General features: G+C 46.5%; 1 protein-coding gene across 2 annotated transcripts in view; it reads left to right on the forward strand.

The window, feature by feature from the left end:
* The first annotated feature begins 1273 nt into the window (after window positions 1–1273).
* SLC2A9 (solute carrier family 2 member 9) overlaps window positions 1274–20558 on the forward strand; it is a 304495-nt gene continuing 285210 nt past the window's right edge. For both annotated transcript variants that reach the window (XM_039911938.1, XM_039911939.1), the window contains exons 1-2: window positions 1274–1552; window positions 3880–4034. The gene's annotated coding sequence lies outside the window, so the exon portion shown is untranslated. The remainder of the gene's footprint in view (window positions 1553–3879; window positions 4035–20558) is intronic.

The raw sequence follows: 20558 nt of genomic DNA on the forward strand, positions 1-20558 counted from the left end.
AGGGACTTTTATCAAATAATTATCATCCATCTCCAACCATTTGCTTTTTGGAGACCAGAAGCTCCGGGTTCATTTTTATCATTGAATCCAGCTGAGTTATAAATTCAGATTGATCAAACCACCCTTTATCAGTCTCTCACTTGCACGTTCTACAAAAAAAATAAATAATAATTTACTCAAAGATTTGAACTCAATCTCTTAAGGAGCAGGGGCAAAGAATTAGTTAGCAAAATGCCCGGAGACATGTGTCTCTTCCTTGAATATGTGATATGTGGTTCTAATACATTCTACTATTTCCAGGACACAGTGAAGGAAAATCCTGGTTTGGTGTGAAAGTCCTTTGGAAAATAGCATCCAAAATCGTAAGTGCTCAGTAAATACAACTGATTGATTTTTGATGAACTCAGCCACATTTAAATTGATCTCCATGGAGACTCATTATACTACAACAAAATCTGACTCATCCCAACTATGACCTTGGGTGTTACTTTACTTTACTGTGCCTCAGTTTTCTCACCGGTAAAATCGGAATTTAATATTTGTTCTCCCTCCCCTTTAGGCTGTAAATCCTATGTAGGCTAGGACTGTGTCTTGATTATTTTAAATCTACCCCAGGACTTAGCATGATGGTTGGCATATAGTAAGCAGTTAACAACTACCAGAAGTATTATTATGATTCTTATTACTAATAAGTGTGGGTGGCCTCGTATTTCATCAGGGCAGAATAAAAATGTTAAAGATAATTCTTAAGTCTTCTGGTATATTTTTTTGATAATTAGAACTCCACAATCTCAAGATGGACCTGGAAAAAATCAAGAAAAAAAAACTACAAGAAAGGACTAGAAAATATAAGCTTTGAGAAAAGGTGCTATCAACTGAGAATCTTCAGCCTGGAAACTTACAAAGTAGCAGTATTGTATTTTTGGAATGTCCATTTGGGTATACTTAATTAAGCTCTTTCACCAGCCGTTCTGCATTATTCCACTGAGGACCAAGCCAGGTGGCTTGAATTAACTGTGGCTTGAAGGATTCTGACGAGAAATGAGAGAATTTCTTCATGGTGTGACTTGTTAAACGTTCAAATAAATTTCCAAGTGGAAGAAGCACTTTTCAGTGAGTTCTTTAGAAGCTGCAGTCCTGAAGTGTGGGTTTTGCTCTGAAGATTGTTTAAAGGGTCTTAACGCTTAAGGTTAAAGGTTAACTCCTTTTTAATGATTTGCCCGCTTCTAGTTAGACACAGTGTGTCTGAGTCTTGTTTTGCAATACTGTTTTTGAAAACTCTCAAGAAGTTCTCCGCACTTAGAAGCACGGTCATAGGCAGGAGTTGGGACTGGCTGAAATCTTCAGCTCCTCTCCCGCTGTACTGTTTTTTAATTTCATGGCGGACTGTGAAGCACGGAGACTAAAGATTTTTCTGAAAGTTTCGCAAGCACGAAGGGAAATCATATGACTTCCTGATGCTGGAGGGCTCTGTGCTGAGATGGAACAGAGCTTAGTGTGTCACTGCTGAACTGTGAGTCCTGAGACCCAAGCAGGAAATCATGATGACAAGGTAAGGAAGTCCACTGAGTTTTCTGGGGTCTGTGACCCTCAAGCTAAAGTGAGAATCACCCATGGCTTTGGGGAGGGGAACATTCAGGAGGATTAAGAAGTCTTGGGGTCGGTGGCACTGGGTACCCCAAAATCTACTGGGAAGGTGCTGGGATCTTAAGAGAAAATGCTGCCTGCTTATGGGAACAAAAATCACTGGGGGAGGGGCAGTCAGTGGTGTTTACTGAGCACTTACTTTGTGCAGAACACTGTACTAAATGTCTCGGAAAGCGTAATTGACATAGTAGATCCGGGCCCTCGACTATAAAGATATGTATATAAGGGCTGTGGGGGTGGAGTTTATGACGAAGTGCTTAAGAGAGAATGAAGGAAACTGAAAATATGAAGCAGAAGGGAGATGAGATATTAGTTCCAGAAGGCTTCCTGGAAGAGATGTGTTCTTCTCTGGGCTTGGAAAGACCACAGATCTGGGTTTTAATCCTAACTTTGCTTGCGCTTTGCCTGCTGAGTGAGCTCGGGTAAGCCACTTAACTTCTCTGTGCCTCCGTTTCCTTATCCAGAAAATAGGGACTCGTTACCTGTTCTCCCTCCTGTTTAGACAGTTAGCCCGATGTGGAGTGTGTCCAACCTGATTATCTTGTATCTATCCCAGTGCTAACCACAGGGCTTGTCATGTAGTAAATCCACCAGTTGCATTTACGGAGCACGTATGTGCAGAGTACTGTATTAAGCAGTTGGGTGTCCAATATAACATAGTTGGTAGACAGGTTCCCTGCCCACAGTGAGCTTTTAAGTCTAGATGATGCTTAACAAATACAACAGTTATTGTCAGCGCTCTGTTGTTATCAGGAGGGCAGTTGTCTGTCAGATGTGAATGGTCAGGGAGTTCCAGCCATGAAGGAGGGACGTGAGCAAGAGAGGGAAAGACCCGAGATGAGATCAAGGCACAGTGAGGAGGAGGGTGGCGTTAGAGGGGCGAATCAATCAAGCCGATGGTATTTTTTAAGCACTTACTGTGTACAGAACACTGTACTAAGTGTTTGGGCAAGTATAATATAACAGACACATTCCCTGCCCACGAGGAACTTGGAGTCTAAAGCGGGAGGAGGAGCTGCACTGAGTTGTAGTGGGAGCAGAGTGAGACTAGGCTGCTCTTTGGGGTGCAGTTTAACCGGTGACCTTTTCTGAACAAACTCAGCTGCTCTGATCAGCCATATTTTTTTTTTTATGGTATTTAAGAGCTTACCATGCATCAGGCATTGTGCTAAGTACAGGGGTAGATCTAAGGGAATCAGGTTGAAAACAGTCCATGTCCCATACGGGGCTCACAGATTTAATCCCCAGTTTGCAGATGAGGTAACTGAAGCACTGAGGAAATTCATTCATTCAATTGTATTAAGTGCTTACTGTGTGTGGAGCGCTGTACTAAGTGCTTGGAAAGTACAATACAACAATGAAGAGTGACAGTCCCTGGCCAGTGAACTCATAATCTAGAGGGAGGGAGACGGACATCATTACAAACAAACCAACATCGATGCAAAGAAATAAAAATTACAGATATATACATAAATGCTGTGGTGCTGGGAGAGGAGGGAAGAGCTAAGGGAGCGAGTCAAGGGGATGCAGAAGGGAGTGGGAGAGGAAGAAAAGTGAGGCTTAGTCTGGGAAAGCTTTTTGGAGGGGATGTGCCTTCAGTAAGGCTTTGAAGGAATTGTCTGGTGGATTTGAGGAGGGAGGACGTTCCAGGCCAGAGGCAGGACGTGGGCCAGGGGTCGGCGGCAAGACAGGCAAGATCGAGACACAGTGAAAAGGTTAGCGGCACCAGAGGAGCGAAATATGCGGGCTGGGTTGTAGAAGGAGAAAAGCTGGGTGAGGTAGAAGGGGGCAAAGAGTGCCTCACTTTCCTCATCTGTAAAATGGGGATTCAATATCTATTCTACCTTCTACTTAGACTATGAGGGAGGGGGACTGTGTCCGATCTGGTAGTTTTATATCTAACCTGGTGCTTAGAACGGTGCTTGGCACATAATAAACACTTCTCCAAGAGGTCTTTTCTGACTAAACCCTCCTTTCCTACCTTCCCATTGCTTTCTGGGTCACCCTGACTTGTTCCGTGTATTTATCCCCACTTCCAGCCCCTCAGCACTTTATTTCTATTAATACAGCCTCCCACTCTAGACTGGAAGTTCTCTATGGGCAGGGAATGTGTCTATTTATTGTTGTACTCTCCCTTGTACTTAGTATAGTGATCTGCACACAGTAAGGGCTCAATAAATAAGACTGACTGAGTGAAGGAAATACTCCAGTGGTTTTTCTTTCCTTTCGCAGGTCTCCCCTCTCCTCCCCAGGAAGGCCAGCAATGGACCGTGAAGGTTTTGTCTCGAAGTAGACTGTGGCCTTGGGATTTGAGGCTCTGAGGAAGGCCCCGGAGCCGCTTCCTGGGGGAGATGACGACAACATCCCTGTCACCCTGACAACACGAGGTAGGTCTCACCTCTAAGCACTGCCCCCACCCCCTTTTTTTTCCTAAATTGACTGTCTCTATCTGTTACCGATTTGTACATTCCAAGTGCTTAGTACAGTGCTCTGCACGTAGTAAGCGCTCAATAAATACTATTGAATGAATGAATGAAGCATTTACTTTGTGTCAGGCACTGTGAAGCAGCGTGGCGTATGGATAGAGAACAGGCCTGGGAGTCAGAAGGCCATGAACTCTAATTCCGGCTCTGCCACTTGTCTGCTGTGTGGACTTGGGGCAAGTCATTTCATTTCTCTGGGCCTCAGTTCCCTCATATGGAAAATGGGGATTGAGACCATGAGCCCCATGTGGGACAGGGACTGTGTCCAAACTGATTTGCATGTATCCACCCCAGTGCTTGGTACAGTGCCTGGCACATAGTATGTGCTTAAATGTCATTATTATTTTTATTATTAATAAACGCAATGTTTCTTCTTCCACTTCCAAATTTTGCCAATCTCTGTCCCTGGTGCTATGCCCTGAGGCAATCACCTCTCTCATGCTTAGTGTGAATCTGACCTTGCAGAGACCACTCAGGAAGATAGTAATAGTGGTATTTGTTAAGCGCTTACTCCATGACAAGCACCGTTCTAATCGTTTATCGTGTAGGACCCGGTTCCTGTCCCATATGAGGCTCACAACCTGAGTAGTCAGTCATTTAATCATATTTACTGAGCGCTTACTGTGTGCAGAGTACTGTACTAAGTGCTTGGGAGAGTACAATACAATGGACATGTTCCCTGCCCACAGTGAGGTTTCAGTTTAGAGGGAGGGAGAAGTTACTTAACCCCCCCCCCCTTTTACAGATGAGGGCACTGAGGCTCAGAGAAGTGAAGCAACTTGCCCAAGCTCACACATTCTGCAGACTTTACCTAAGACCTGTCACTCTCTATGCTCACTGGCACAAGCCTAAATAATAATTGTGCTATTTAAGCGCTTACTATGTATCAGACACTGTGCTAAGTCCTGGGGTGGATACAAGCACATTGGGTCGGACAGAGTTCCTGTCCCACATGGGGTCACAGTCTTAATCCCCATTTTATAGATGAGGTAACTGAGGCACAGAGAAGTTAAGTGACTTGCTCAAGGTCACACAGACAAGCGGGAGAGTTGGGATTAGAACCCAAGCCTGTGTGCTCTATCCACTAGGTCACGCTGCTTCTCTTTCTCTAGAAAAGCAACTGATAACCAGAGCTAGATTTGTTAAGTGAGACTGACTTCGGATAATAATAATAATGGTATTTAAGCACTTACTATGTGCCAGGCCCTGTTCTAAGTGCTGGGGTAGACAGTTGAGTCCCATCAATTTCAATCAAGCATATTGAATGCATACTGTGTCCAGAGCACTGTACTAAGTGCTTGGAGAGAGTACAGTACAACAGACTCTGTAGGCATGTTCCCTGCCCACAGTGAGTCTACAAACTAGAGGAGGAGCTTCAGAACACTGTACTAAACACTTATTCATTCGATAGTATTTAGTGAGTGCTTATTGTGTGCAAATCACTGTACTAGAGCTTGGAAGAGTACAATACAACAACAAAAAGACGCATTCCCTGCCCACAATGAGTTCGCAGTCTAGAGGGGGAGACAGACATTAATATAAATTACAGATCTATACATATGTGTCGTGGGGTTGGGAGGGAGGATGAAGGAAGGGAGCAAGTTAATGTGACACAGAAGGGAGTGGGAGAAGAGAGGAAGGCTTCTTGGAGGGGATGGGCCTTTAATAAGACTTTGAAGTGCTTAGAGTATAACAGAGGAGGTAAACACAATCCCTGCTCTCAAGAAGCTTTTAATCCACCAGGGGAGACACATACAAACAAATTCCAGGTAGGGAAAGCAACAGAGTATAAAGATATGTACATTAAGTGTTGTGAGAGGAAGGAGTGGAGTGAAGATTTAAGTGCATAGGTGAAGCAGAAGTACAGTGTGCATAGCGGCAGCAGTGTGGCCTAGTGGATTGAGCACAGGCCTGGGAGTCAGAGGGACCTGAGTTCTAATCCTGGCTCCAACACTTGTCTGCTGTGTGACCTTGGCTAATTTTCTTCTCTCTGCCTCAGTTACCTCATCTGTAAAATCAATCAATGGTGCTTACTATGTGCAAATCACTGGTCTAAGCGTAAAATGGGGATTAAGGCTGTGAGCCCTATGTGGGACAGGTACTCTGTCCAACCTGATTAACTTGCATCTACCACAGTGCATAGTTCAGTGCCTGGCATAAAGTAAAACACTTAACAAATACCATAAAAAGGTGGGGGAGGGGACCTGGGGGACATGAGAGAATTTAGCTTTTGAAAGAGTAGTAGAATTGATAGTGCAATCACTGGCTATTCAGACCCAAAATGCTGCATGATTCAAATACCAGATCGAGAGGTGGTTTGTGTGTTTATAAAGAAGAAATATTTCTACAGACTCATCTCAATTTTCCACGGTGGCATTGAAATCCTTCTTTCTAGGACTTCCTTTATACTGAACCTGCATTTGAGCTTTCACTGCATATCACTGAATAGCCATCATCAGCTAAACAAGAATAGATTTCTGCAGTCTCCTCAGCACTAGGAACTGCAAAATGTGATTGACATCCCATTGTTTAATCAATCCATGGTATTTATTGAGCTCCTACTATGTGCAGAGCACTGTACTAAACAATTGAGAGAGGGCAATACAACAGAAATAGCAGACACGTTCCTTGGCCATAACGAGCAAACTGCCGATCCAATTTAGTTTCGATTTAAAAAGACTGGAAAACAGTCCCTGAGATTCATAACCTCTTTGTCCTGTGAATCTAAATTTGCTTTCAATAATTAATCCCTAGAATTGATTCCATGCTCATGTTTTGCGACTGCTTGCGACTTCTGATATGAAGAGTAAATTTTTTTTTGCTATGGTGTATAAGCTTGGGGCTGGTGAAGAATGATGAGTCAGGCTGCCTGATATTTGCCAGGCAGATTAATAATAATAATAATTGGGATATTTATAAGTGTTTGCTGAAATACAGTAGATATGAGTAGAAATGATTCAATCAGATCAGGCACAGTCCTTGCCCCTTAATCTGAGTGGGAGGGAGGTGAGAGACATTTTTTTCCCACCACTGACAGGTGAGGAAGCAGAAGTTAGGTGACTTGTCTAAGGTCACACAACAGGCAAGTGGCGGAGCAGAGAAAAGAACCTAAATCTCCCGACACCCAATCCTGTGCTCTTTTACAAGGGCACATTGCTTCTCCTTCAGTGATTCCAGGGTGGGTGACTTCCAGGCCCGTGCTCTCGCCACTAGGCCAAACTGCTGGGATGGATACAAGTTAATTAGGTTGGACACAGTCCCACGTGGGACTCACAGTTTAAGTAGGAGAGAGGACAGGCATTGAGTCCCCATTTTACAAGCTCATTTTGGGCAGGGAACACATCTGCTCACTCTGTTGTAATAATTATGGTGTTTGGTAAACGCTTACTATGTGCCAAGCACTGCTCTAAGCAGTGTAATGCTTAGATGCAGAGTAATCACATTGTCTCAAGTGGGGCTCACACTTTTAATCTCCATTTTACCCCGATCAATGAGGCAGCTGAGGGACAGAGAAGTGAAGTGACTTGCCCAAGGTCATGCAGCAGATGAGTGGCGGAGTCAGAATTAGAACCCAAGTCCTCTGACTCCCAAGCCCATGCTTTTTCCATTAAGCCACACTGCTTCTCCCAAGAGTTTAGTACAGTGCTCTGTACACAGTAAGTATTCAATAAATATTTAGTTATATTGTGTGCAGAGCAATGTACTAAGTGTTTGAGAGTACAGTAGAACAATAAATGGACACATTCCCTGCCTATAACTAGCTTGATTGGGGTATTTTTTTTGTTTGGGTTTTTTTTTTTTTTTTAAATCTTCCCCTGGAAATGGAGTTGAGGAATAAATTCCATGGTTTCCTCTTCTGTGCCTTCAGGCATTTCCTTATCTTTCTCTCAGCCTTCTGGCGCCAGGCTGGGGTATAGATAAGGAGTGAACATGCCAGAGTCACGTTGGCCAGAATGGATTGACTGCTGTTCTGAACTTCTGCCCTTCTTTCCAGCTCCAACCCGCCCTCCCTCAACTCCTGCCACTGAGTTCTGTGGCTCGGACACGGCGCCCGTATTTCCAAAGACGCAGGAGGAAAGGGGTCAGATGTCCACCCAGAGAGAGAGAGACATTCTGGTTCAGAGGAGCTCAGCATGCTTCCACAAATTGGTGCAGGCGGTATGATGGCATCCTGTACAGTGCCCAGGATATCTTGGCAGCCTTAGTTTCCGGAAACTCTGAATTCATTCAATTGCACTGAGCGTTCACTGTGTGCAGAGCACTGTATTAAGCACTTGGGAGAGTACAATACAACAGTAAGCAGACACAATCCCTGCCCACCTATCTGATCCAGAGAAGAAAAGTACCACCCACTATGGGATCCCTGCCACGTCAACTGGTCGTATTTATTGAGCGCTTACTGTGTGCAGACCACTGTACTAAGCACTTAGGAGAATACAACGTAACAAGGTTGCAAGATATGCTCCTTACCCGCAATGAGTCTAGTGGGGGATATAGACATTAATGTGAATAAATTAAATTATGAGTATGTACATAAACTCTATAGGGCCCAGGGAGGGTTGAATTAAGGATGCAAATCCTAGTGCAAGGATGATGCAGAAGTTTGGCCTCCAGCCTCGTTTCCCCCTCTCCACCATTCCAAGTCAGTGCAGCTGCTGAGGGCCACGCAACGAAGAAGTAGAGGAGAATCATGGTCTAGGGGAAAGAACCAGGGTCTGGGAGTCAGAGGACCTGGGTTCTAATCAAGGCTCTGTCAGTTGCCTGCTGTGCACTTTGGGCAAATCACTTCTCTGTGCCTTGGTTTCCTCACCTGTAAAATGGGGATTCAATGCCTGTACTCGGTCCTACTTAAACTCTGAGTGCCAGGTGGGACAGGGACTGTGTTGGTATTTAAGTGCTTACTATGTGCAGAGCACTGTTCTAAGCACTGGGGTAGATACAGGGTAATCAGGTTGTCCGACATGAGGCTCACAGTTAATCCCCACTTTACAGATGAGGTAACTGAGGCAGCAAGAAGTGAAGGGACTTGCCCACAGCCACATAGCTGACTGTGTCCAACCTGATTAACTTGTATCCACCTCAGCAGTGTGGTCTAGTGGCTAGAGCACAGGCTTGGAAGTCAGAGGGCCTGGGTTCTAATCCCAACCTCACCACTTTTCATTCAATATTCATTCAATATTGCAGAATGAATATGTGCAGAGCACTGTACTAAGCGCTTGGGATGAACAAGTCGGCAACAGATAGAGACGGTCCCTGCCGTTTGACAGGCTTACGGTCTAATCAGGGGAGATGGACAGACAAGAACGATGGCAATAAATAGAGTCGAGGGGAAGAACATCTTGTAAAAACAATGGCAACTAAATAGAATCAAGGCGATGTACAATTCATTAACAAAATAAATAGGGCAATGGAAATATATACAGTTGAGCGGACGAGTACAGTGCTGTGGGGATGGGAAGGGAGAGGTGGAGGAGCAGAGGGAAAAGGGGAAAATGAGGCTTTAGCTGCGGAGAGGTAAAGGGGGGATGGCAGAGGGAGTAGAGGAGCTCAGTCTGGGAAGGCCTCTTGGAGGAGGTGAGTTTTAAGTAGGGTTTTGAAGAGGGGAAGAGAATCAGTTTGGCGGAGGTGAGGAGGGAGGGCGTTCCGGGACCGCGGGAGGATGTGGCCCGGGGTTCAACGGCGGGATGGGCGAGACCGAGGGACGGTGAGGAGGTGGGCGGCGGAGGAGCGGAGCGTGCGGGGTGGGCGGTAGAAGGAGAGAAGGGAGGAGAGGTAGGAAGGAGCAAGGTGACGGAGAGCCTCGAAGCCTAGAGTAAGGAGTTTTTGTTTGGAGCAGAGGTCGATAGGCAACCACTGGAGTTGTTTAAGAAGGGGAGTGAAATGCCCAGATCGTTTCTGCAGGAAGATGAGCCGGGCAGCGGAGTGAAGAATAGACCGGAGCGGGGCGAGAGAGGAGGAAGGGAGGTCAGAGAGAAGGCTGACACAGTAGTCTAGCCGGGATATAACGAGAGCCCGTAGCAGTAAGGTAGCCGTCTGGGTGGAGAGGAAAGGGCGGATCTCGGCGATATCGTATAGGTGAAACCGGCAGGTCTCGGTAACGGATAGGATGCGTGGGGTGAACGAGAGAGACGAGTCAAGGATGACACCGAGATTGCGGGCCTGAGACCCGGGAAGGATGGTCGTGTCATCGACGGTGATAGAGAAGTCTGGGAGAGGACCGGGTTTGGGAGGGAAGATGAGGAGCTCAGTCTTGCACTTGTCTGCTGTGTGTGACTTGCCTAAAGTCACTTCTCTCTGCCTCAGTTACCTTATCTGTACAATGAGGATGAAGACTGTGAGTCTCATGTGGGACGGGGACTGTGTCCAACCTGATTTGCTCGTCCTCCTCAGTGCTTAGTACAGCGCCTGGCACAGAGTAAGAGCTTAAATACCACAGTTATCATTACTACTGCTTAAAACACAGGAAGCACTTAGCAAATACAATAATAATGAAGGCTCCAACTGCAGATTAAACTTCCATTTTGTGCCCCAGGACAAGACTGGGGAATTAGCCGGGTAGATGTCACTTGAGGAAAATGTCACTTGGATGGTGATGGGCTGATGGGAATTTGAAAAGGGTGTTGATGCAGTGTTGTGTATTGAGCAGCAGGGAGCAGCTGATGACTGCTCTTGGGAAGTGTCTGTGGAACTCAGATGGAGATTACTTTTGTGAATTTATATATATAATATATATACATATATATATGTATATATTTAATACTGACAAGTCTATCAGACCTGTCAGTTTTTACTTTTCAGAAGCTACGGCAAAACTGGGGAGTTCTATAAAGCTAAAATGATTTCCCCAAGGGAGTTGTCATGCGTCGAGGCACTGGGTTATCGGGATCTTTTCGGCAAATAGGACATTGCCTTGTGTCTGAGGAATCAATCAGTGGTAGTTACTGAGTGCTTGCTTGGTGGAGAGCACTGTACTAAGCTCTCGAGAGTGTTCAGTAGGGTTAGTAGACAAGATCTCTTCCATCAAGGACATTAGAGAAACAGCAGGGAATAGTGGGAGGAGCAGGGCCTGGGAGGCAGAGGAACTCTAGTCTGTAAGCTCGTTTTGGGCAGGGAATGTATCTGTTTATTGCTATAGTGTACTCTCCCAAGCCCTTAGTACAGTGCTTTGCACACAGTAAGTACTCTATAAATACGATTAAATGAATGACAGGGTTCTAATCCCAGCTCCACCTCTTTTCTGCTTGGTGACTCTGGGGAAGTCACTTTGCTTCTCTGTGCCTCAGTTTCCTCACATTTAAACTGGGGATTCAATACCTGTGTTTCCTTCTACTTGGACTGTGAGCCTCATGAAGGACAGGCACTCTGTCTGATCTGGTTACCTTTTTTGATACATACTGATATGTACATAGCTACTGAGAAGCAGCATAGTGGATTCATTCAATTGTATTTATTGAGCGCATACCGTGTGCAGAGCACTGTACTGAGCGCTTGATCATGGGCCTGGGAATCAGAAGGGCATGGGTTCTAATCCCAGCTCTGACACTTATCTGATATGTGGCCTTGGTCAAGTCACTTCAGTGCTCTGGACCTCAGTTCCCTCATCTGTAAAATGGTGATTGAGACTATGAGACCCTCATGGGACTCATAAATACCACAATAATTGTTATTATTAAGAAGACTTAGTAGCCCCCGGTAAGTGGGGGATGTTGGAGAGGATCAAGTAGCCAACACCTCTCCGCTGTTTTCATGGACCCATGTAAGTGTCCTTCAGGGCCTCTGTCCACCAGTAGTCAGGCAATGGTATCGAGCGCTTACTTGTACAGAGCACGTCACTAAGAGTTGGAAGAGTACAGTGTAATTTATCAGACTCATTCTCTGCCCACAATGACCTTATAGTCTCCAGGAGGAAACAGACATTAATAGAAATCAATAAATTATGGATATATGCATAAGCATTTAATAAGCGCTTATATGCAAAGCAATGTATAAGCACTGAGCAAGAAGTGCTGACCTTCTCGCTGTGCCTCGATCTTGCCTATCTCCCCGCAAGCCCCAGGCCCACATCCTGCCTCTGGCCTGGAACTCCCTCCCTGCTCAGATCCGAAAGACAAAGACTCGCCCTCCTTTCAAAGCCTTATTGAAGGCCCATCTCCTCCAGGAGGCCTTCCCTGACTAAGCCTCCCCCATTCTTCTTCTCCCTTCCGCGGTGTCCTGACTCGCTCCCTTTGTTCCTTCTCCTGCCAGCCCCACAGCATATCTATAACTTATTTATATTAATGTCTGTCTCCCCCACTTTAGACTGTAAGGTCAGTAATAATTACAGTATTTGTCAAGCGCTTAGTATGTGCCAAGCACTGTTCTAAGTGCTGGGATAGATACTTAGAACAGTGCTTGGCACATACTAAGCGCTGGGATAGATACAAGGTAATCAGGTTGTCCTATGTGGGACTCACAGTCTTAATCCCCATTGTACAGATGAGGGAACTGAGGCACAGAGAAGTTAAGTGGCTTGCCCAAGGTCACACCATAGACAAGCGGCAGAGCCGGGATTAGATCCCACGACCTTTGCCTCCCAAGCCCGTGCTCTTGCCCCTAAGTCACGCTGCTTCTCAATAATAATGTTGGTATTTGTTAAGCGCTTACTATGTGCCGAGCACTGTTCTAAGCGCTGGGGTAGGTACAGGGTGATCAGGTTGTCCCACGTGAGGCTCACAGTTAATCCCCATTTTACACATGAGGTAATTTAGGCACAGAGAAGTGAAGTGACTTGCCCACAGTCACACAGCTGACAAGTGGCAGAGCCGGGGATCGAACCCATGACCTCTGACTCCGAAGTCCAAGCTCTTTCCACTGAGCCACGCTGCTTCCAGTGTGGACAGGGAACGTGTCTGTTCATTAATAATAATGTTGGTATTTGTTAAGCGCTTACTATATGCCGAGCACCGTTCTAAGCGCTGGGGTAGACACGGGAATCAGGTTGTCCCACGTGGGGCTCACAGTCTTAATCCCCATTTTACAGATGAGGTAACTGAGGTACCGAGAAGTTAAGTGACTTGCCCAAAGTCACACAGCTGACAAGTGGCCGAGCCGGGATTCGAACCCATGGCCTCTGACTCCAAAGCCCGGGCTCTTTCCACTGAGCCACGCTGCTTCTCATAATGTTGGTATTTGTTAAGCGCTTACTATGTGCCAAGCACTGTTCTAAGCGCTGGGGTAGACACATTACGGTATTGTACCCTCCCAAGTGCTTAGTACAGTGCCCTGCACTTAATAAGTGCTCAATAAATATGACTGACTGAAGAAATGAAAGTACACGGTTGAGGCCCAGACATGGTTCTGGCTCCTCGAGAGCCAAAATGAAGGACACAGGGAAGTTCACTGTGGGCAGGGAATGTGACTATTGTTTTATTGTACTCTCCCAAGTGCTTAGTACAGGGCTCTGCACTCGGTAAGCGATCGACAAATAAGATTAGATGAACGAATCACGGCCCGTGCCATAGCACCAATCTTCCCAGCGTTTTCAAAGTTGAGCAGGCTTCTCCCTCCTTCCACTGCTGTCTGGATCTTTCCAAGGCTGGAGCGGTGGCCCCTGGGCATCCCGGACGTTCTGAGGCCGTAGGTGCAAGAGCCGAGTAGTTGAACAGTAATAACAATAATCACTGAGGTATTTATTAAGTGCTTACTATGTGCCAAGCACTGTACTGAATTCTGGGGTAGATACAGGTAATTGGGTTGGACACGGTCCCTGTCTCACATCGGCCTCCCAGTCTTCATTTCCATTTTACGGATGAGGTAACTGAGGCCCAGAGAAGGGAAGTGACTTATCCAAGGTCCCACAGCAGATACATGGAGGAGAGGGGGATTAGAATCCAGGTCCTTCTGACTCCCAGGCCCGTGCTCTATCCACTAGGCCACATTGCTTCCTTCTCTAGGAGTACAGCACGTCATAGTGTAGGACAGGAAAAGATTTAATGACGTAGTGGATAGAGCCCAGGACTGGGTGTCAGAAGGCCATGGGTTCATTCAATAATATTTATTGAGTGCTTACTATGTGCAGAGCACTGTACTAAGCGCTTGGAATGAACAAGTCGGCAACAGATAGAGACGGTCCCTGCCGTTTGACGGGCTAACGGTCTAATGGGGGGAGACAGACAGACAAGAAGGATGGCAATAAATAGAGTCAAGGGGAAGAACATCTCGTAAAAACAGTGGCAACTAAATAGAATCAAGGCGATGTACAATTCATTAAAGTAAATAGGGTAAAGAAAATATATACATTATGGGTTCTAATCCTGGCTTCTCCACTTGCCCACTGTGTGACCTTGGGCAAGTCACTTCACTTCTCTGGGCCTCAGTTTCCTCATCTGAAAACGGGGATGAAGTCTGTGAACCCCACGTGGGACAACCTGGTTACCTTGTATCTACCCCAGCACTTAGAACAGTGCTTGGCACATAGTAAGCACTTAAATACCATTATTATTATTTAATATACAAAGCCCATTTCTGTCCCAGGAGTCCATGTCTCTCTCTTGATCCGAAACCATAGATCCAGGGACCAAGAAGCAACTGTGCCCACACTGGCTGCTATTTTCAGGAGTCCATCTGAGTTCGCCCACCATGAGAGACGCCTCATTTAGCTTTTGGGTCAGATACCTTTCCCGCGGCTGGGTTAGGGCCAACATTCCTTCCTTCCGCTTGGCCGTGTCTTCTGCGGCTCATGAGGCAGTGTTTCTGACCAGCACACGGGAAGGCATGGCTTACTGGCAAGGGCTTGGGAGTCAGAGGATGTGGGTTCTAATCCTGGCTCTACCACTTGTCTGCTGTGTGGCCTTGGACAAATCACTTCATTCCCTGTGGCTCAGTTACCTCATCTGTCAAAGGGGGATTAAAACTGTGAGTCTCACGTGGGACAACCTGTACCTACCCCAGCACTTAGAACAGTCCTTGGCACGTAGTAAGCGCTTAACAAATACAGCGTGGCTCTGTGGAAAGAGCCCGGGCGTGGGAGTCAGAGGTCACGGGTTCGAATCCCGGCTCTGCCGCTTGTCAGCTGTGTGACTGTGGGCAAGTCGTTTAACTTCTCTGTGCCTCAGTTACCTCATCTGTAAAATGGGGATTAACTGTTAGCCTCATGTGGGACAACCTGATTACCCTGTATCTATCCCAGTGCTTAAAACAGTGCTCCGCACATAGTAAGCACTTAACAAAGGCAACATTATTAAATACCAACATTATTATTAACAAATACCATATAATTAATATTATCATTATTATCTGGCCACGGGCAGCTGGGGGAGCCCAAATCTGAACCAGAAAGGCAGGGTGCAGTCTAATAGGCAGCATGAGAAGCAGTGTGGCCTAGTGGAAAGAGCACGGGTCTGGGAGTAAGAAGGACCTGGGTTCTAATCTCCGCTCACCACTTGTCTGCTGCGTGACTTTGGGCAAGTCATTTCACTTCTCTGCCCCTTAGTTTCCTCACCTGTAAAATGGGGATTAAGACCGTCAGTCCTATGTGGGACATGGACTGAGTAACGTGATTTGCTCGTACTACGCCGTCGCTTAGAACAGTGGTTGGCACAAAGTAAGCGCTTAACGAATACTATTTTTTTTAAAAAAAGGCAATCCAAACTGATAGGTGGTGAGATGGCATCTGGTAGTTACAATTCTCAAGGGCAGATTTCAGAAGCATGCTTGCCCTACTGCTTTTCTGGGGTACAGAACCCAGGAGACTCGTGTGGTTCTATTTTCCAAGCAAAGTAACGTTTTTTGCCTATGGGAGAGAGAGATTGGACAGGCCTGGGCAAGAAAAGCCATTTCTGGAATGTTCCAGCTCCCGGTTCGGTAAAGAGGGCCTCGGACCACCTTGGCGATTCCCCCTCAAGCCGAAACACCTGGCGTTAAACGTCTTCCGTGGCGTAACGCTTCGATGTCACGCGCTCCAGGCTCCTGGATTATTACCAGTTCTTTTGCCCGGACCGAGAGCATTGCTCTGAAGTGACCGCTGAATTCTCCATTTGCTCCAGCATCTCTGTGTTCCTATTTTTGTTGGGAGAAGTCTGGCACAGTCTGGGTTATTTTTAGAGCCTTTACTGTGTGCAGTGCGCTACGCTGGGGTGGGTACAGTGGAGTATGGAGTCATGAACCCTGACCTCAAGGAGCTTACAATCTGGAAGGAGAGATGGACACTTAAATGAATTGCAGGTAGGGGAAGAAACCGAGTATAAGGAAATGGGCCGAAGTACTTGGGGGTAGCGGGGGAAGGCACGGCTAAGGGGGTGAGCATCTAAGTGCTCATTTTTCAATCGTATTTACTGAGCGCTTACTGTGTGGAGAGCACTGTGCTAAGGGATAATTATTCTCCTCCCCTTCAAAGCCTTATTGAATGCCCATCTCCTCCAAGAGGCCTTCCCTATGTCCCCCTTTCCTCTCCTCTCACTCCCATCTGCGTCACCCTTCTGCGTCACCCGGCTCCCTTGACTCATCCCCCCCCAGCCCCTCGGCACTTATGTACATATCCGGAATTTATATTAATGTCTGTCTCCCCCTCTAGACTGGGGATAGAGCCCGGGCCGGGGAGTCGGAAGGTCATGGGTTCTAATCCCAGCTCTGCCACTCGTCCGCTGTGTGACCTTGAGCAAGTCACTTCACTTCTCTGGGCCTAAGTTACCTCATCTGTAAAGTGAGGATTAAAACTGTGAGTCCCATGTGGGACAGGGACTGTGTCCAACCCAATTACTTTGTATCTACCCCAACGCTTAGTACAGTGCCTTGCACATAGCTCTTCACAATTACCCCAGCTATTATTGTGGGCAGGGAATATGTCCGTTCTATTGCTATATTGCAGTCAGTCAATTCTATTTATTGAGTGCTTACTCTGTGCAGAACACTGTACCAAGCTCTTGGGAGAGTACAGTGTAGCAATTAAACAGATACATTCCTGCCCACAACGAGCTTACAGTCTGCAGGGAGAAACAGACATTAATATAAATAAATTACAGCTATGTACAAAAGTGCTGTGGGGCTGAGATGGGGGATGAATCTCACAAGCCCATAACCTTGTGAGAATGGAGGGGAGATGTACTCTCCCAACCAAATGCTCAATAAAGTGCTTTGCACAGAGTCAGTGCTCAAGAAATACAATTGATTGACAGGGGCACGGGTGATGGAGGAGGGAAGCTGAAGGTTTAAGGAAGGCTTCATGGAGATGTTTTGTTGGGCTTTTTTTATCAGCACTTTGAAAAAGGGAGAATGGTGTTCTGTTGGATACAAAAGAGATGTTGAAATTGTAGAGGATTAGAGGGGGTGGAGGCTCTTTTTAAAATGGTATTTAAGCCCTTACTCTGTTTCAAGCGCCTTGCTAAACTCTGGAGTAGTACAAGACCATCAGGTCAGACACAGTCCCTGTCCCACATGGGGCTCACAGTCTAAACAGAAGGGAGATCATGGATTGAATCCCCATTTTATGGATGAAGGAAACTGAGGCCCAGAAAATAATAATAATGACGGTATTTGTTAAGCCCTTACTATATGCCAAGCACAGTTCTTAACACTGGACTAGATACAAGAGGTAATCAGGTTGTCCCACTTGGGGCTCGCAGTCTAAAACTCCATTTTATAGATGAGGTAACTGAGGCACAATGAAGGGACTTGCCCCAGGTCACACAGCAGACAAGTGGCAGATCCGGGACTAGAACCCACGTCCTCTGACTCCAAGCCTGTGCTCTTGCTACTGTGCCATGCTGCTTGACTTGCCCAAATCCACCCAACAGGTAAGTGGCAGAGTGAAGATTAGAACCTAGGTTTTGTGACTCCTATCCCATGCATTTTCCAGGAGGCCACGCCGCTTCTGTTGCTGAAGTTTGTCTGGAGATCTCCGAAGGGAATTCGGGGTGGGGGGCTACGCTCGGCCTACACGAGAGGAGCCAAGGGCAGAATTGTAATGAGATAACGTCTTCTCGGCCTAATAGAAAGAGTCCTGGATCGGGACTGGAGACCCACGTTCCGATCCTGGCTCCACGCTTGCCTGCCACGTGATCTCGGCCAAGTCATTTAATTTCTCCATACCTCCATTTCCTCATCTGTAAAATGGGGATGAATTACTCATTCTCCCTCCTCCTCAGACTGTATCCGACCTGATTATCTCATCTGTACCCCAGCACTTAGTCCAGTGCTTGGCACATGGTAAGGGCTTAATGAAAGGACTATGATTATTACTATTAGAGAGTCGGGAATTGGCTTGTGTTGGTGTTACTGGCAAGATTGCCCAGCTTGACAAGTCCAGGGGTGAAGAATGACACCGGCCAGGTTGAGAGGAACAGGGTGTAGAGAAGAAACGTGGCCTAGTGGATAGGACATGGGGCTGAGAATCAGAAGGACCTGGGTTCTAGTCCCAGTTTTGCCACTTGTCTGCTTTGTGATCTTGGTTAAATCACTTCACTACCTCAGTTCCCTCATCTGTAAAATGTGGATTAATACTGTGATTCCCATGTGGGACACGGACTGTGTCCATCCTGATAATCCTGTATCTATCCAGTGCTTAGAATAGTGCTCAGAGTAAGCGCTTAATAAATGCCACAATTATTATAATTAATGGGCTGTCAAGAGGGCTGGAGCAGGTGTTGGTGAGGCTCAAAAACCACCTCTCTATGGAGGCCAGGAAAGACGGCGCCGGAATGTGCTTGGGTGGAGACGGAAGGATGGGTTCAGAGGGTTGGGTACTAGGGAAGATGAGCATGATGCCGTTTAGAGGCATATAATATATGTACATGCACAAACACATCAGTCAATGCTATTTATTGAGTGCTACTGTGGGAAGAGTATACACATCCATCAATGATGTTTATTGAGCTCATACTGTATGCAGAACATGCACAGAAGGACATCAGTTATCCAGACTCTGCCACTTGTCTGCTGTGGGGCCTTGGACGAGTCACTTCTCTGTGTCTCAGTTATTCATTCATTCAATCATATTTATTGAGCGCTTACTATGTGCAGAGCACTGTTCTGGGTGCTTGGAAAGTACAATACAGCAATAAAGAGAGACAATCCCTGCCCACAACGGGCAGCTGACAGTCTAGAGCAGGGGAGACAGACATCAAAACAAGGAAATAAAATTACAGATAATTGCATAAGTGCTGAGGGACTGGGAAGAGGGGAAGGGTAAAGGGAAAAACAAGGAGCACTTGAGGAATTGGCATAGGCTGGTCCTCAGCAATGGACTCGCAATTTTCAGCTGGGCTGCAGTCCCGTCTGAGTCAATCAGTCAGTTGTATTTATTGAGTGCCTATTGTGTGCAGAGCATTGTACTAAGCGCTTGGGAGAATACAATAGAACAATAAACATTCACATTCCCTGCCCATAGTGAGCTTACAGCCTAGAGGACTGTAGGGTCTTTAACACGAGAGTTTTTGGGTTACCTACTTAGGTGGAAGGGCAGAAGAAACTGACACAGGGCAACCAACCCTGTGACAGTCTCCTTCCTGTGCGAGGAATGGTCCTTGGTTTGGAAATTGTTGCTGCTCTTTCCCTTCCCTAGTCTGCTGTTTGCATCTGGCTCTCTTCCCTCTTGTTGTGGACAGGGAATGAGTCCGTTCTATTGTGTTATACTCTCCCAACCACTCAGTACGGTGCTCTGCACACAGCAAGGATTCTATAAATACAACTGGCTGAATGGCAGGCTGCTCCGTCTGCCCACAGTCCATATGAACCAGTCTTATTTTTTTGAGCGAGCACTGTATTAAGTACTTAACACTGCCGCATCCATCTCCGCATCAAACAGAAACCCCTCACCATCAGCTTTAGGGCACTACCTGCTCTTTTCACTCCCCGCTTCCCCCTCCTATCCTCGCTCCTCTCTCACTACATCCCAGCTCACACTCTTAATTTCTCTCAAGCAGCTGTAGTCTAGTGGTCAGAGAATGGGCCTGGGAGTCAGAAGGACCCGGGCTCTGCCACTTGTCTGCTGGGTGATTTTGGACAAGCCACTGCACTTCTCTTTGCCTCAGTTTCCTCATCTGTTAAATATGGATTAAGGCTCTGATTCCTATGTGGGACAGGGACTGTGTCCAACTTGATGAAATTGCATCTACTTCTGGACTGAGTACAGTTCCTGGCTTGTACTAAGCAGTTAGCAAATCAATTGCATTTACTGAGCCGTTACTATGCACTCTACTAAGTGTTTTGGGAGAGCATAACACAACAATAGAACGGACACGTTCCCTGCCCACGACGAGCTTACCGTCAAGACGGTGAGACGGACATTAATATAATTAAATTACGGATATGTACATAAGTACTGTGGGACCCGGGGTAGGCGGTGGATGTGAATAAAGGGTGTGAGTCAGGGTAATGCAGAAGAGAGTGAGAGAGGAGGAAAGGAGGGCTTAGTCAGGGAAGGCCTCTTGGAGGAGTTGGGCCTTCGATATAGCT

Source organism: Ornithorhynchus anatinus, chromosome 4, assembly GCF_004115215.2.
Source record: "Ornithorhynchus anatinus isolate Pmale09 chromosome 4, mOrnAna1.pri.v4, whole genome shotgun sequence".
Lineage (NCBI taxonomy): Eukaryota > Metazoa > Chordata > Mammalia > Monotremata > Ornithorhynchidae > Ornithorhynchus > Ornithorhynchus anatinus.